The sequence below is a fragment of the Strix aluco genome, chromosome 4, assembly GCF_031877795.1.
Source record: "Strix aluco isolate bStrAlu1 chromosome 4, bStrAlu1.hap1, whole genome shotgun sequence".
NCBI lineage: Eukaryota > Metazoa > Chordata > Aves > Strigiformes > Strigidae > Strix > Strix aluco.
Genome location: NC_133934.1, coordinates 91,703,648 through 91,722,683, shown reverse-complemented (window position 1 = coordinate 91,722,683; position 19,036 = coordinate 91,703,648). Strand labels below are relative to the sequence as shown.

The following is a 19,036-nucleotide window of genomic DNA, read 5'->3' as shown; positions in this document are numbered from 1 at the left end:
TAATTACACTTCCAAAGCCCAGAATTAGATGCTTTTTTATACACTATTCTCTTACGTATCAGTTTCTATATATGCAAGCCAACCTATACTTTAGACATGTGCACCTTTACTAGATTCAAACTACAACTAGCCAAGAAGTTATTAGAGAAAGTGCTACTAATGAAAAGACTCAATATTCAGCTACAGAACTAAAATCATATGGGATCAATACAGGGAATATAGAAAACATGCTGAAAGGCTTCTTGAGATATTGCTCTTCTATCCTGGAAAAGACGCCATCTTAAAACCATGACATATCATTTGGATAGGAAAAATGCAGAATGCAAGGCAACAAAATCTAACTGGATTATATATACTTATTTCCCATTAGATTAACTAAACTACAGAATATAGATGTTTATGGGTGTCAATAGGTAGCCTTTGAATGAAAGCAGCTTTAAACGCAGTTTGAACACTATTTTAAACTCTGAAAAGAACTAGTGTCTTCCAGTTAAAACTATTCAACATAGGTGAGAAAAATCAACACATTCATGTTTGTGGTATCTGACATTTAAGAAGCTTAAATTCAAATGCAACATTTTCAAAGCTTAACAAAAGTCAGAAATTAAAAGCATAACAAAATCCCTGCCCACCACTACTAATTCTGATCAGCAAAATTAAAAATATTAAATTGTTTTATATCTCATGACATACCTTTTTGTTATTTGGAATGGCTAAAGTGTGAGTTATGTCACTGACTCCCCAAATCCTCCTTCAGCAACTGTTACTTTCCTCGTCAAGCTCGAAGTCATTAAGCAAGTCAGTTCTCACTGTATCTTACGGGCATGGCATTGGCTCATTTCTCTAGAATCTTATGTCTTTCCCTAAGCCATTTAAAAGCAATATTGTAAAATAAGTAATAATTTAAAGATATACCCACGGACAAAGAAAACACCACTATATCACTAAAGCTGGGAAGTTTACATGTGGTGATGTTAATACCTGAAGTGCAAATAATCATGCTACTCACATGCACAAATTCAGTGATGAATGCAATGCTGCCTGGTCTTGTAGCATTGCGGGGCATTCTTTCAGAATAAAGGATAATTCCTGAAGTATTTTTACATTAGCAGAAAGCCAGACCAAACTCTGCTTTTGCAGCAAACACCTGCACTCAAAGCTGCTTGATGAGCACTCCTAGCAATTCAAATCTCTCTTGCAAATGAAGCGAAGGGTTGAGATGTATGGCAAAGGCTAGACGACTGTCCCTGGAAGGAGCATGTACCTAGAATAGCCATGAACTCTAACAAACAGTGTAAAAGCAGGGATAGGAAGTTGCTCAGGGACTCTCAGTCACAATTATCTAGTTATACAGCAGTGTTAGCTTCAATCCTCCATAGCTGCAAAATGCCTGACATAACTAGCAACATAAAATATTTTCTCGAATTTACTTGGTAGGATTTATAGATTAGAATGTGTGTAAAATAAAAAACATACACATTTCTTACTGCCATTTAAAAAAAAAAATCTTTGAATGAGCAAAGGCAATTTTGGAAGTCTTAAGAGGAGGTGCAAGGCTTCTATTCTCCATTAAGGCTTAGAGAGGCATTAGGGCAGTATTAGTTATGTATTTTGCTTTACAAACTGCAGACAGAGAAGTCTACGCATCACTCAGTCTGAAGTGAGCAGAATTTCGAGGGGGGGCATTCAATCACCTGGAACAGGTGGCACGTACTACGGCAAATCACCACACAGCACCTCAGCTCACAAGGACAGACACCCATTCTTGTCCTCGCTGAAGGCTGGCAGTGCCACAGCACGATGAGCAAAACCACGGCTCCAGCTGCTTCGGTGCAAAGCTCATCGCATTCAGCACATAGCTTAAAGCCCAGCTGCCCAACCTTGCACTCCAGTGACTGAGAAACAGGCATAGATACTCCGTTCTGCCAAAAGGGCAGCAGACTCTTTAAACTGATACAAATAGATGCAATAAGGCTCATCTACCAGTATTCTGAGTATGATCAACTAAAAAGTGCTTCGTAGAAATTTCAAAACCTACAAACGTGAAAAACAACCTGCAGAAAAGTTTTCAAGGTAACTCTGAATCTCAAAAGCTTCAGTGAGTAACAAAACAAGGACAGAGAGCAGCACACAGCCACTGTACCACTTGTGAAATGGCAGCCTAATTGCCTTACCATAGCATTTACTTATGTGAGCATTTCCTTGGACCCCTCCCAGGAATCATTGTTTTTGCCCATGAAACTGGTTACCTTATTGGAGATTTATTCTGACCAGGAATCTCAATCCACAGGGGAGGATGAGAATAAGAGTTCCTCAACTACACTTCCTATGAGAAACTGAAGTGGCATTTTGCCCAAAAGTATTTCCTTCTCACTGAAAACCAAACCCATTTTCCTACATGTTCTAATTTTGAGGTCATGTTGGCAACAAATGGTTTAAAAATAGCTTATTCTATTTAATAGAAATGCTGACAAATAGCAAAATTAATTTCTGGTCAGACAACCAGGGTGCTTTCTCCAAATGCCACACTCGGATGTTCTGAGATGTCAGACTATTTCAAGTAGGTTGCAAAACAGTTTGCCCTATAAACACCTAATTTGCTCGTAAAGTGCCTGTCAGCCCAATATAACTAGAAATGCCATCTGATGGGAAAGCATTAAGTAAAACAGTTCACACAGGCTGCATATTTGAGGATTCAGGAGAGAAGCACATGAACTGCTACAGAATCACAGAATCATCTAGGTTGGAAAAGACCTTGAAGATCATCCAGTCCAACCATTGACCTAACACTGACAGTTCCCAACTACATCATATCCCTAAGCACTATGTCAACCCTACTCTTAAATACCTCCAGGGATTGGGACCCCACCACCTCCCTGGGCAGCCCATTCCAACGCCTAACCACCCGTTCCGTAAAGAAACACTTCCTAATATCCAGTCTAAACCTTCCCTGGCGAAACTTGAGGACATTACCTCTTGTCCTATCACTTATTACTTGGTTAAAGAGGCTCATCCCCAGCTCTCTGCAACCTCCTTTCAGGTAGCTGTAGAGGGCGATGAGGTCTCCCCTCAGCCTCCTCTTCTCCAGACTAAACATCCCCAGTTCCCTCAGCCGCTCCTCATACGACATGTGCTCCAGACCCTGCACCAGCTTCGTTGCCCTTCTCTGGACACGCTCGAGTCATTCAATGTCCTTTTTGTAGTGAGGGGCCCAAAACTGAACACAGTAATCGAGGTGCGGCCTCACCAGTGCCGAGTACAAGGGCAAGATCACTTCCCTGTCCCTGCTGGCCACGCTATTTCTGATACAGGCCAGGATGCCATTGGCCTTCTTGGCCACCTGGGCACACTGCTGGCTCATGTTCAGCTGGCTGTCAATCAACCCCCCCAGGTCCCTCTCTGACTGGCAGCTCTCCAGCCACTCCTCCCCAAGCCTGTAGCGCTGATGGGGGTTGTTGTGGCCCAAGTGCTGGAACAATTAAGTGCTGAAATTTCTACTAATTTTGTCTGGAGCTCAAAATCCCTGCACAGGAGTTCTAGAGAAAAATGAGCAAGCATTTGCTGCTTGAATTCTTTGCAGTGCACTTCGCATTCCCATACAAGCATAGCATACATGCCGACTCAACAAGAGACATCAACCCAGGCTGTAACAAGCTAGCAGGGTATTTTCTACTAAATTGGCAGCATCACCGATACTGTAAAAAGTTTTATACTCCCGTTTTGGGATTATGTAGGCTGAAAGTTATCCATCCCTGATTTTTTTATATCTAGCAAATGATTTTTGTCCTGTAATTAAAAGTATTTCAAAAACCCCTAAGAACAAACCAAACCACCAAAGACACTATTTCCTTTTCACTTTTACAACCCTAAATCCAGCTTGGGTGCAGAGAGAGGACAATCAAGAAACAGTATTTGAAGATAAACATGGTGAAAAGTCAAGATGGGAAAGTCAAAATCTAGTTAAATTGCAAAACATAGCATTATATCAGAGAAACTGGTGACAAAGGCTGAAAGCACCGAGATCTGGAGAAAAAAGGAAACAGAGCCACTTTGGGTTGTTACATTTCAAGGTTATTTCTACCAGGCCACTAACTGCAGACAGATCAACATCTGAATGGTCATGCTGGTTGGAAGCAAAATGAAAATACAAACCAAACCAAAAAAAAAAAATCACCCACCAAAAAACCCCACAAAACAAGAAAACCTCCACCATTTTTGCAGTCCAAGAGATTAAATGAGACTAAACATTAGACCAGTTCCCAAAGCACCATACAAGCATCTACAAAAGACAGAAGTTATTCACATAGTGATTTTATAAATTTATGTTGCCATTTATTTTTATGCAACTTGAAACATTTTGGATACTTTGAAAACACAGCTCTAAAGCCAATTTAAGGAGAGCTTTGGCACTGTTATTTTTCTGACCACCTGAAATGGTATCATTTTAACCCATATCAGTTCACTGACAACTCAGAGGCAGCACAAAGACAGAAACAACACTGGATAAAAGTGGATGGTTGAAGCACTCTTGACTTCATTGCTTTGTGCATCATCAGGTTATGGCTGCAGAACAAATTACTGCAAGATAAACTAGCATGCTAATTCATGTCTTGTTAGCTGCTCTGCTGTATGAATGTGTTCACTTCTACCCTTCAGTGAGCACAAGCCAGCAATTTACCCTTCAGAGAGAGATGGGTAAGCTTTCACATTAACTGAAGTTAGATCAGGTGGGAGCTCCAGGTGATGCAAATTTGGAGCTTAGCTTGCCTTGCAGGAGTTTACATACATACATTTTGAATAAATGTTTCTTGCGTACCAGTTGCTGCTACAGGGTGATCCAAATTAAAGAACCTGCGGGGCAGAAGGACAGTATTGGTACCTGAAGTGCTTTCACAAATTTAAGTGGTTAGATTTTAGGCTGGGGTACTACAAATTTCACACTAAACAACCACTTAAAGTTTCAACACTAGACAAAAAAACAGCACAAACATTTTTATCTTTCTTCTGAACTCTAGCCTTCACAATGGTTATTTAATCTGCATTCAATTATGTGGTATCTTTTTTGCTTGCAATGGAAAAGGATAAAAGCTGATTTTAAGTCTTTGGTTCAGCTACTTTTTCAGTATACACACACATACCCCCCACTCCCATCCCCCCCCCCCCCCCCTCCTCCTGCTTTACAGTACAAGAGTCCTCCTGCAAGCCTGAACCACCAGGAGTAGACCAAATTGACACATCAATAAAATTCCTAGAAGTATGCATTTCAAACAGCAGGGAAATCCAGGTTTAAGAACAGTGTATTATAGGGATCATTCTAAAATTTACAAGCCTCCACATAAAACTAATTCAATTAACATGTTACAATCAGACTAAGTCATTTTAAAAAAAAGTCTCATTCATACCTCTACTGCCTGCTGGCCACACACAGGTGAGGTAAGAACAGCTGCACAACTATCAGCTCCTACATGCTCTCTCCCAGTGAAATGAATCTAATATTGCTAACAAAAATTGGACCAAGCCAAACAGACTGAAACCCAGAGCAACAAGTTCATCCATCGCCAATGTGTTTTTCGCCTAAGAAACACCACGCATTTCTTGACATCAAAGCTTTCTCAATAAGGATACGTTTTTCCTGCCAAAGTTACCTGATACTTCAGGCCTAAGAGGACATGCAAATTATCTAAATCTCATTGAAAAAAATGTGTTTCCCTAGCCTACTTAGAAAAACACTCCAGAAGCATTCCCCAGCATGGCTGTGAAGATCTGTATCCTCAGAAAACTCTGTGGCTTTGAGTTCTTGTGCAAGTACAACCTGGCCACATCCATCCAAAGACTCAAGTCTAACAGCTTTTTAGCATTATCAAAATTTGAATTTTATTACAAAATCCACAAGGTTCCGCACCAGGAAACACAAACAGCCTGCACTTCCATATTTCAGAAGAGTATTCCACATTGCTTTTTCCTTTAAAACTCAATTCAGTGTTGACACTTCAACATTATTGTAAATCTTGGCTATAACCAGGACACTAGGACATCAGAGAGGAAATAGGCTTGTTTTGAGCCATTTTCTTGGGAAAAGATTTGGTTTTGTCTGGCTTACCTGCAGTACAAGCACACATATAAAGAAGTGGTTCAAACCATTTAGATCTATTTTCCTTTCTAATGCACAGTTTGAATATCTAAATTTAAGACAACAAGGTAAGAATGTTTCATTTATAGGAAAGAGGCAAGCTAGGAAAGCAAGTTGATTGCCACCAAGGTAAATACTCTGCCCCTGTCTGTTAGGAAGCTGCCAGAATGGAGTTTTGCTTCTCTGAAAAATCCTTATTAAGCATTGCTGCTAAACAAACGGTCTCCCCTCCTCTCCCACTTACACAGTACAAAAACATGTAATGCCCTATCTCTCCAGTCCTACTGTAAAGGTTAGCCAAAACTTGCTGCAGTTGCCCTGCAACAGCTTCTCTGCAATTATTCACCAGCACAAGAACACAGAGTACTCTTATCTTCTAAGGAAGAAAAGGTCATCCCACGTGTCAGATTTTGACTGCAGAACTTTGAGCCTTTTTGTAAGTTTAGATCCCATAAAATCTAATTAAATCCAGCACTGTCACACTGAAGCAAAGGAAGGCACATAACCATATGAGCATGCTCACTAAAACATTAACAGTCCCGCTTGCGCAATCCGATGACTAACCACATTATTCACCACACGGCTTTCCAACCCATTTACCCTTTCATTACCCAATTAAGAACTAGTAATACAATACTACAAGTAAGCATTCTAAGACGTCAAAATACACATAAAGGTGAAGCATGAGCTCGTTTGTTGAGCCAGTAAATGAATTTTGTTGTTGTTATTGTTATTTAGAATTCAATTAAGGGGATTTTCCTTGTCGCAGAAAAATAAGTGTTGGATACATAATAAAAAGACTACTGAAACAAGCATATCAGCTGTAGAAAACTCACCTTCCAGTGGTAAAAGTAATATGTTGCAGAAACAGCAACATTAAACTCTTTATATAAGACCAAAGAGGTCAGGCCTGTAACGATAATATAAATATCTCTGCCAATGTTCTTGGAAATTGTGATGCACTATCATCATAAAATGTGAGGTACTAGCCATCCTCTCAAATCCATCAGATTTCTTGCTGTCTTGTACCTGAGCTAAGATATCATGTGAGCACTCCACAGCTGTTTCCAGAGCACTTGACAACTCTTTGCACCACAGATGATGGTGGAAGAAGGGGAAAAAAATTGTCATGACAGCAATATTGTAGTGGCAAAAACAAGAGTTAAACAAAAATTGCAGATAGCTTGTGAAATATCAGGAAATGAAATCCATGAACTGTACTCCAATACACAGTTAACAACTGCATGGCTAAAACATTCAGCTACCAGAAGCCCTGTCCTAAAGCTTAGAATTTTGTAAAATAAGCCAGACTCTTCAAACAAATATCCCCAGACTGCAGCAATTAAATACTGTATTCAGTATTCCACAACAGTGTGTAACAGAAGTACTAGCACAGCAGCCACAGTCAGACTCTCAAACTGTCAGAAAGATACAAGTTTGATTATTGCAAGGCAGCAGTTATACCTAAAGATAGTCAATGCTCTTTCTAACAGTCATAAGAGAAATCACTTGTCTCTCCCAAACCTGTGAAGTTCTGCAAATAAAAGAAAGCAAGTCTTGTTTTCTCCATCAACAACTATTCTAAAGGAAATGTCCCAATTCAGACTCCACAGTGACTGCAAACTCTGACTACAGTCCTATACAATACGCTAAAATGTTGAAGTGCAGAGATACGAGGCAGTAATCCCCTTGTTTCATAGGCTCACTCTAAAAATACTCTGCAACGATTGTCAGTCACTAGTGAAAAGCAGGTTTTTATGCGATGAGTTGAATTATACTAACTATAATAACTGAAAACAAGCAAAAGTTTTCTAAAGAAACACGAGCTGTGCCTTGTGGAAAGCAGTTCAAGCAATTCTGCTTTGCAGCTCATCTGCACGCATGTGAAGAATTTTAACTAACCAAGTCACACCATTTCCAAATGAATCATTTACATTTAGGGCAGTTAAATCTGAGACAATGAAACCGTTTTCAAACATGAACATCTCGGGTTTAAAAGGTATCTTTACAAATACATGCTGAATTTAGAAAAGAAATTAAAGTACAAAAAGGGTTGAAAGAGTGGAAATAGATTTCCTTTAATCACCCAAATCCAAGAACCCAAGCTTAACTTAAATATATCACATCTCATAAAAAGAAATGCATTTTCAAAATCAAAATAGAGTAACTTTTACAAGTAAAATAAGCATATTTTATTGGTAAACCAGTCACAAATCTGATGTATTTACACTGGAGTCACTTCAGTACGATCTATGAGTGTTTTATAACCAAATTTTTGAATATGTTTGAGTAGACACGGAATTGTATCCAGTACAGCAAACACCTGCTGCTTAGGAGTACAAAAGGTCAAATATAAACCAAGCAATCATACCTTTGTGCTACTGACCTGATCATTACCTACTTACTGTGAGTTCAGAAACATATGAATACACCCTGTATTTTTAGTTCTAGATCTTAAGTACTTGAGAGCAGAAACAGCAGACAAACAAGCTACAGATCCAGAGCATGTGTTTCAGGAACCAACATGCAGTCTAAACAAGATTACCCGGAGGATCCATTTTAGCAAGATTAAAAAAATGTATTCATACTGAAGCTTTATGCAGTGTTTCCTATACAATGATCATGCTCAAGACAAAAGGGAAAGCCACAGCATTTTGGACAACTGATCCAGCAGCAGTGCTCTGCACTGGCACACAGCAGCCTTGAAGTCCAGTCCATATCATCCACATACCAGAAGCATTTAGAACAACAAACTATATATTTGTATTTGTAGGTTCATGAAAAGTCTTCATTGGGAATGGATAGTAGTGCTGCCAAGTCTGTCAGCAAGTAGAGAAACTAGGTAAACCACACTAGGTAAATCCACAAGAATAATACATGCTCAGACACAGAATGGGGAGTTACACAGGGCTCTCCACTGGAAACAGTAATTTTTATTTTATTTATATAGGATCTCAAATGCAAATAGTTAAGTGACTGTTTACAGCTAATGCAAAGTGTTCTGGACTGGATTAAACTGATTTTAGAGATACAAGAGGATCTCACAAGAAGAAACTATTCTGTAATAAAAACAGCAGAGAAAAGCACATGGAAGAAGGGTAAGAGAATGACTAAACTATAAATAATGATGAACATGAATACAGCTATTATCTAGGAAAGACCATAAAGCACATATTTAGTCCTCTAAAAATGTAACTGTTGAATAAGCAAACTAGTAAAAATTATTATGAAAGGAGCAGAGCAAAACCAGTAAGATGCCACAGCATAAGACCAGACTGCACTCAGCTTCAATACCACATAGTTCTTGTAGTTAATATACCCTTTCTGAAATAAAATGAAAAGGTGCAGGAAGGTAACAAAGATAATTAGGACTACATGAACAGCTTCTGTTCAAGGACAGATTAGATACATCAAAGGTCTTCACCTCAGAAAAGCAATTTGCTGGTGGCGAGAGCTACAAAAACAGTATCTCAAGCGTTAGAAAATGCACAGCGAATGATGATTTTCCAGTTCTTACTGTAGAAATTGTGTAGAAGCAATGGAATTCTCTAGCAGTCCAGGTTTCAAAATAAAATATTTCTCTCCTGATACAGAATTAACTTGCACAGTTCCTTGCCCTGGGATGTTTTACAAATTTAAAATCTAAAAGGATAAAAAAAAGTTTAATTATTTGATCAAAACTTCCAAAGGCTATTAGAAACTAGTGGAGGTGCAGCCTCCCTCTCAGGAGATTACCCAGTCCAATCTGACCAGCTGGGAAGGCTTATTTAATCTCTGCTTTAACCTTCTATTCTTCCTCACGATCCAACACTGACTGTATCAGAGAGAATTACTGTGCTATGGAGCCCTTGTTGTGAACCAGCATAACTCACAAGCTGGTCTCCCTTCACCACCAGTTCAGCTGGCCAAACACCTGTGTTAACAGCTGTCACAGCATCACAGCAGAGTTGTCAGCACCCAGCTACACCAGGACCACCAAGAGCTGGCTCACTACATGTAGTGAGGATCTCCTTCTCCCAAACCCACAGAAGCAGAAGTTTCTATAGCTCAAGACATTTAAATTGAAACCAGCGCATGAATTTGTATGTTCCAGATAGCTCACAAAATTTGAATTACTGTGGCAACAAGCCATGTATGCACTAGTCAATCTCAATTAGAAAATGAAAGTTAGCTTAAACTGCCATGAAGTATGTGAAATTAGCTCATACATTCACAGAACGACAGATGATTCCTTGTTACACCATTACTGCAGTGGGCCCAAGCACTTCAGTCAGTCACTGCTTGACAGCTGTTATATGGCAATTCAAGACATTTTACTCGCTCCCATCCTCCAACAGTTAGATAAATATTATTAAGATCCTTTTATCTGTGCATTTTCTTGACCTTGTTCATAGTAAATCAGCCACACTTTTGACTGCAGCCAATGCAGGAGGAGGAGGGTGAGTGCCACAAAAGGCATTTTTAATATTAATTTATAACTCATGAAGTGAAATTGTGAAGGCTTTGCCTCAAGCTTTTGTGAAAATGGCAGGTTCTGATAATAAAAATGAGCCTAGAGAAAAGATACAGTAACTATTTCTGGCTGTCAGAATATCGGAAAATCATTTGATCATCCCTCAATAAGTCTAGCAACATAGAAAAGTTCACTTCCACATAAAGGATGTGCAGAATCTTAAAGAACTCGCTCTGGTGTCCAGCATAGCCACTGTGGTTGACTTGGAAGAACAAATTTTTCTTCACAGAAATTTTCTTATCATTATATTAGGAATTAATATTAACATTTGTACACCTGTCTAGTGCAAGTTTTGAGTTCCATAACTCTCTTCTCCTAATAGCTCTTTGCAAAACATTACCGGGAACTAACAGGATTATTTCCCGAATCTGTTTGCTTTACACAAATATAATCAAATCAGAAGCTAGCTTAAAGTCAGATACAAGCTATAAATTCTTTTAAGCACACAGGATGCAATGTTTTCTGAATTCCCCCATCAGTTAAATACCTTTAAAAATATTTTGCATCTTCCCTAGAGTCTAATACAAGCCCCATGTTTCATCACCCACAGAAGAATTCACAACATGTTTAGGGAATCTGTCACCATAGTCCCTACGAGAAGTGTCTAAACAGGGTACCCCAACAGAATTCCAGCTTTCTGGTACAATTTTGTACATACACAACTTGTATTCCTTATGATCAAACAGCATGCAAAACTTCATTTTGTGCCTAACATTTCCCATATCTGCTTACTATGAAGCCTTAAGAAGATCCAAGCAAAACTTCAGTGGCACGCTTACTCAGTGATTTTGAAAATTACATATAGCAATATAACTAAAGAGGTATCTTTTAAAAGTATTTAACTTCATAAAATCCTGATCTACGTAATTTGCAGCAAAAAATTCCCAACACCAAGTGTCATAGAATCAGTTACCAGAACATAACGTTCACACGATAGTAACAAGAATATGTTGATTTGGTGACTGACTTACCTTTTTTTTCTCAGGTTCTGCAATAGTACTTTTCTTAAAAATCCCTCTCAAAAATCCCTCTCTCTTGAATCTATAACCTTGACTACATGGTTATATAAAAAAATATGAACCCATGGGCTGAAACAAAAAAAAAAAAAGAGATGATAAAGTCAAGTCCAATTTGGACTAAAAAAGGTTTTAACTGAGAACTTATGTCCTTTCCTCCCTGCACCTCAAAAGCCCATCGATTTTTTGATTATTTCAAGTGCTTCTTTTAAAGAACCACCCCACAATGTGAAATTGTTACACTATTAGATCAACTAGCCGCAACTCCAGCCAAGGCTAGATTTTCCCTTGTTCGTGGCAACAGACCTGAAGCTTTTCAGACCTATGTGCAAACCTTTTACCTTCTAATTTCAGTGTTTGCATATTATCGGGGTGTGTGTGTGCGTGTGTCTAAATGGAATTGGGGAGGATTTGGGTGGAGGATTTTTCTGTTCCAAAAAAATGAAGGGATAAAAAGACTAATCAATCAGACTGCATTTTAAGGTTTGGGTTTTTTTCGGAAGAACTCCAAGCCAAGTTTTTTAGATTGGCTCTTATAAACAGATGCATACTTCCCTCCCTACACCCTCTTCCTATCGCTTGGCATTTAAAGTCTTTGCTTATATGGATAGTAACATTTGTCTTTATGGAGGCAGTAGATAGGAATTTAACTGCTATTGCTACAAAATCTCACAGGAACTATTTTTTTGAAATTGCCTTTCACAGAAGTTACCAGGTTTCATTATGATCATTAAAATTAGTAACACATTATTGCTGATTAGCAGTAATATATTATGAATCCACATACTCAGTGAGAGTTATCACATACAGCTTGAGATGTCTGTAAATCCAGGGGTCCACATTCAGACTGATTATTTACACTCCCATTAGACCCAGCTGAGAGAAAAAACAGTTCAGTTACACAAACCTACTTTAAGTATACCTGACAATGAAAACATATTTCTCTAAATAACTCAGTAGACATCCAAACAGATGGTTTCCACCCTTTTTGCCTAATATCAAATTAATAATTAGAAAATTCTCCATGATAATGAAGATTTTAAGAAAACATTAAATGGAAGCAATATGTTCAATTCTGTAACAACCTAGTCAAAATACTTGGTCTTTCCAGCACCACAGTGAGATCTTAATTTCAGCCTGTAGACAATATTTAAACCAGTTAGTCCAATATAACATCCTCTAGTACAGAGGGAAAAAAAAAAGTCTCATTTCATCATCTGAGACAGACTGTTCCAAACTATTAAGACTGCTTTACCTACTAACTGCACTGCAAGCATTCACATCAGCATTTCAGCTTCTAGTCAAAATTAAATCTATGGTAATTTAGCACACAAGCCAAGTCTCTGGCTTAGAATATAATGGATTCAGCCTTACTGTACCACACCTTGCTGGTCACAAAATATTGGGATCTTAATTCAGCTTTTTTCTGTTAGCTTTCTCTTCCCTATATTAATTCCAGCTGTTAGCATACAGGTTTTATTATCTCTTTCAAGATCAGCAAGGACTTTCTGTTACAATACAGACAAGAACTACAAACAAACATGGAATAAAAGCCAGAACAAGCCTTTGCATGTATGTTTTCCTTACAAGCTGTACTCACATCTCAAAATGGATTTTAAGAAAAGACCACAATGTGCATCCTAATACCAACAGTTTAAAATAACCTTCACATCATAATAAACAACCTCCACTGAAATTGTCTGTAGGATCTAGAAATTAAGAACAAAGAAGTATTCCCATACTCTTAATGCAGGAAGATACAGAACACTTATTAGTGAGACAAAGTTTAACCAACAGTACTTTAACAGTTAACAGTGCTGCCTTTCAGGGTCCCAGTTTATCTATACAAGGAGCTAAGACTATCGCCTTCTTTCACAAATACCAAAATCCCGTAAAAAGTCACAAAACTCCTGTTTTGCCATTAGCCATGAACAGTTCTCCCACCTAAGAGATTCTAAACTACTGTGTTTATTTTAGCCCTGATCTGCAAATAAATGGTCAGTTTAAGAAAAACAGCAGAAGAGCATGAAGAAGTGCCTTTTATTTCAGCAAAAGCTTCAAATGAAAGGATAGTTACAAGCAATATCTGCTGAATTAAGTCAGAAATGTCTCAAGCCACCAGTAAAGAAAATTTTGTCAGCTAGGGCCAGGTAAGAGTTATAGAAAGACTGCATATTGTACTGCAACTGAGCACCTATTAACCTTATTTAAAATAAGCTGCCAGCTGAGATATGGACAAAAACACAAAGATGTTAATTATTCGAACAAATTGAGCTCTTGGCTTTCTTGTTTCTGTTGTTCAAATCCATGAAGAAAGTCCAATATTAACATTGCATTGAACTACAGAAGTACAGAGAATACAGATCCCTGAAGCTGTCCTCACATTAGTTACGTTACTGGTATAGAAATTACCTCTCTCCTGCCATGATCTTAAGTAAGACAGGATCCTGTTTATCACACACAGGATCACACTTCCATCTCTTTCAGATGGTTAAACATGTCCCACAGCCACGTAGCAGGTCATGTTCTCCCAGGGGGAATGAGTCTGCCCATGAGTCAGTACTGGAGCGCAGGCAAGGCTGCCGAGAAGTAGCAATTCAGCAGCTCTGCTGATGCCAACAGTCCTCAGCAAGCACACCAGGCTGTCCAGGCTGGAACTGTGAAATCCACAGATGTCTCACCTTTTTAAATCAGCTGTTGTTCACCACAGTAAAGCAGCTACAACCATCTACTGCAACACACAGAGTTTGGCAGCAGAAAGAGAGAGTGCCAAGAAGTGCACTGCCCAGAAGTAATGTGTGCTGGAGAACCACATGGCTGCAGTAGCCTCCTGAATCATACACTAGCTGTCATCTTCCCAACTTTAAACTGCCTGGCAAAGGAACAGAAAAGTCAAACCGGAAACAACCAGAAAAATTGTCTTCATTCTCACTGAGCCTCGTGTTCATCAGAGCAATCAATGAAGCTTCAAGTTCAGCACAGACAGAAATACCACCCGATGACCCTGAAATCCTGCACCCATCAGCAGCCTTTCACATCTGCAGCACTGCACGCTGCTACCAGTCACTCCTCAAAACCAGACACAGCACAGGGCAAGCGGCAGATCAAAGGAACCAAGTCCTCACCAGCAGGAGCTTCCTCTGAATAACATATTCAGATTCTACCATTGCCATACTGTGCATTGCCTGCCGATGGATGGACGGATGGATGACTGCAGTGGCAAGAAACAAGTTTCACTCCTGGTATGAATGGGGTTGACATAGAAGCAGTATGAGCTCTACAGCCTGGGCAAGTAGAAAATCATGCTGCTGCTGCCCAGGCTGGTAGATGAAATGATGCGCCTTGTTCTCCATACCAAGATGGCAACACATCACTTTACTTTCACAAAAGACAGCTGCTTCCTGGGATGCCAACTGAGCTTGGAAGCAAAAGACAGGATGAAGAGGAAAGCAGTCTAAAAATGCCTGCAATGTAACAGCTGACACCCAGCAGCAGGGCAGGCATGATAAGGACTCGGTGCAAAGGACACTGGATATTGTGCTGCCAGATTCACACAACCATAAAAAAGTCACAACTGTGTTATCTTCACCAGTGACTAGTCACAGGGTCCACTGATTTGAGAAGCACCTTGAATAAACTCTATTATTCTGGCAGGTGACTGTAGCATAACTACTCCATTCATAGATCACCACTCTTAACAGTGCCCTCTGCCTTCCCTTCCTAAGTCCAGAAACCACTAAAAAAAGTATATTCCTTACAGAACGTGCAGTTGTCCCTTATACAATAGGGAGCATATAGGACACTGATAATATGGATCCCCATTTAGAATGTCACTGAAATTATGTGGGAGACATCACCTACCTTCACAGGGCATCAATTATACGTTCCTCAATCATCCTACAATTCCTCTATGTACATTAAACTTCACCTTACTTACTACATTCACAGGAAAAGAACTTATGAGTAGGGGATGCAAATAGCAAGCTGGTGACATAGGTAGTGAATAAAGATAGAAAGTCAGCTTATTCCACTCTAGGAAAATCAGATCTCCTAAGAAGCTGGCATAATCCCTTCTTGCTGGGAAGCTCGCCAAGAATGGATCTTTACCACAACCCCTGGGGGACCAAGCATCATCTTATGTCCCTTTGAGATTACCAAAGCCACGTGTTTCACTTGGCCAGAAAACATTAGGGCAGCACATGGCAGAACTTAGAAAGTCCACTCAAACTGCACTGTTGTTCCAGCAGCTTTAGGAATCTTCACCCCTGGTTAACAGACGGCAACTACTGTCTTGCAAACATACATCAACAAAGCACTAACAAACCAAAGGCTGTCTACATCAGAATGGGTAGGGTCTCCCTATGTGTATTTTCTAGCACTTGCTGGGTGCAAATACCTCACTTCTTAATGAACACATTTCATTTCAAAGCCTGATTGTCCATCAGGTGCCACTTATCTATAATACAGTGCCATCCTTCTACTCTGCTTATGGTTTGTTCTGTACCTTCCCAGCTCAAACTTCACCTTCTGAGATAATCTACACAACAGTATCTTGCCAGCAGCTTTCTGGAGCTGCACACATCGCAACAAATAAACAGCTACCTCTATTAAAGGCAGCGGTCTCCTCCACTAGTATTATTATCTGGAAAGGGACAGGGTTCTCAGACAAGAACTGCAGAACTCCTCACCTCTCTAAAAGGTATCTTTTGCCATTTGTAGCAGCCTAGCTTACCACTGTAGATAGAGATGATGAAAGAATTTATATAAAGCTTTCCCTTCTAAACACAAACATTTTATCACACAGTTTTCCCAGCACTGAGACTCAAGAAGCTGGATTCCTACTCAGAAAGAACAGCATCGCAGAACTCTTATAAATACAGAGGAGAAAAAGCCAAGTACTTATTACATATGTTTCTCTGGCCAATTTAGCCTCATGACAGTAAAATTATGCAAGTGTCTACAGGCATTTTAATTGCATGCCTCAAAAAGTACGCAAAGCCACAAACCACCTTTCCTCAAATTTCACACCAAGTGTATTTGAGTTATGCCAAATTGATTTTTTCCAGTGGTTACACAAAGTTGATAAACTTACAAATATTACCGGAAAAGATCAATCATCCATGCAATAACATATTCTTCACTTATTTACACTCAATATTTTACATAAATAAGGTTTCTTCAATGAAATTTATCAAGCTGCAAAAGCAGTAGCATAAGAATTTGCAAGGGCAGCCTAGTTTAGACATTCCATCTTTCCTGTTAAGGACAGGTTTAGTATCTGAACAAGTTCAGAGTTCTTAATGAGTTCTATATCCTTATCATTCCCTCACTGCCTATGAGAAAAATACTCCATAAAGAAAGAGGCCACATTTGCAAAAATCAGGTTATCCTTTTCCACCTCTCTCTATTGTGAAATACAGTTTGACCTCCAGCACTGTTTATACTGGGATTATATAGAAACATTTCCATAAAGTACACAGTCTCTGACTGTACAAACCAACAGAACTTTTAGCCTTTCCAAGCCTTGAGTCTGAGCGACACCAACACTATTAAGTGACAACAGTTTCCAGTACACTGATATTCACGTTGCCTGTTGAGAATTCCTTGTCACAAGAATGGGTTGCAGTCCATGCATCATGTCTTGACAGCTACTGTGGCTTTTCTTTTTCCGTGCTCAGTCCTTCTACATTCAACCTTAATTCATGGCCGAGTCCTGTCTTGGTCAGTCAACTTGCATTTTTAGAAGCTTCTCAAGATTAAACATTACAGTCATGCTAGTGTTAGAAGATGAAACCTCCTTAACCCTGAATCTACAGCAGAAAGAATAGGATGAAATTCAGCATACCCAGGATTCCAAACCCCAAAGATGAAAAGCAAACACAACTACGGAAATTTTTATTCCCATGACTCACAATATTTTTAAAATATATTGAGTTTGTGAAGTACACCAGGCCTTTCTTACTACTCATGTAACCTCTCTCTCCCTCAAATCTTACAAAAAAAGAACTAAAGATGAAGATGACAAAATAATTTCAATCTGGAATGAAATGCTTTTCATAGCCTCTAACGTGAACCTCCAAACTGCGACAGGCTGCTGTAACAAAGCCAAGATAACCGAGGCTATGTTGGATTGTCCTACAACCACACCCAGGAATGCAACTTGTGCCAAAACTCAACAGTTGGTCACTGACGTAGCCGCAGGAGGAATCACAATGCACACTGAATCAGTTTCTCATCACTGCAATAATAAATTTAGGGGGGTTTGCTATAAATATCTAGTTCTGTAGATATAGGAGGAGATTGGACCCATATGTAGGAGACCCAAATAGTAATTACACACTGAGTAAAGTTTCAGCACTACAAAATTAAGGAAGAGGAGGAGATTCAGGAACTGGCCTACTTTAAGGCATGCTGCCTGTGCACTCTGAACTCTCATGAAAATAGAGCAACCAAGAGACAAGACTGCAGAAGAAATCAGGGGTTTGGGCTACAGACAAATTCCCCCATACATTGCATACTGATGCATACAACTCTGTTACTGATTTTTATCTTTTCTAGATAAAACAAGTAAGATTTGTGTGAAAAAATACATTAACTGGTAGCAGACTGGCCCGTAACACAAGACATGAGGATGAAGAGAAAACACAAGTGTGTTTGACATACAGCTAGGCTAAGGAGCATCAGCAGCCTCCAGTCCAAGTTTTATACTGCAAAACCACCTCTGCAGCAAAGGCATTTCCATGTTTTCTGTCTCAGAGAGAGGCTGTAAGACTTGCAGTTGCTCCGCCTCATTCCTATCCTGCTTCTGCAGTGAAAAATCATAATATAGGTTACTAACTTGACAATGCACTCAGACCAAATACGTTTTATTAAAATCAACTTCTATAATTCCTGATCTAGTGGCAATTTCCAGAATAATTTAGATTGATCTTTAAAAGTTTCAGTATTTCAAACAGCATGGGTTAAGACTTGGACACAAGTGCTGAGCAGATAAGCCAATTGCATCCTTCCTCATTATCTAATAAGGCAAAAGATCCAAAAATATTTGAATGACCAGCTAAATTAACTTCAAAGAACATGCCTAAAATCTGCCATGCTTAAGATCATATTCATAGATGAGCACACATAAGATCTGCTCCAGTTTTTGCAGTTTAACTGTTTTACTCCAGGTTTGGGGGTTTTTTCTTTATTGGTTTTTGGAGAGGATGTTGTTCTACTAAGAATATTTTTACTTTTCAAAATATTCTCCATAATTAAGTGACTTTTCTACTAAGAAGGATTTTTGTAAATTTTGTTACTGTTAAGGCCCTCTTGTGGAAGCCACCCCAGACTTATGAAACAATTAAAATATTAATAGATTAAAAAAAAAAAAAAATC

At 39.1% G+C, this 19,036-nt stretch overlaps 1 protein-coding gene across 13 annotated transcripts in view; it reads right to left on the bottom strand.

Moving 5' to 3' along the window:
• NUMB (NUMB endocytic adaptor protein) overlaps nucleotides 1–19,036 on the bottom strand; it is a 97,861-nt gene that overhangs the window by 37,043 nt on the left and 41,782 nt on the right. The window lies entirely within an intron of this gene.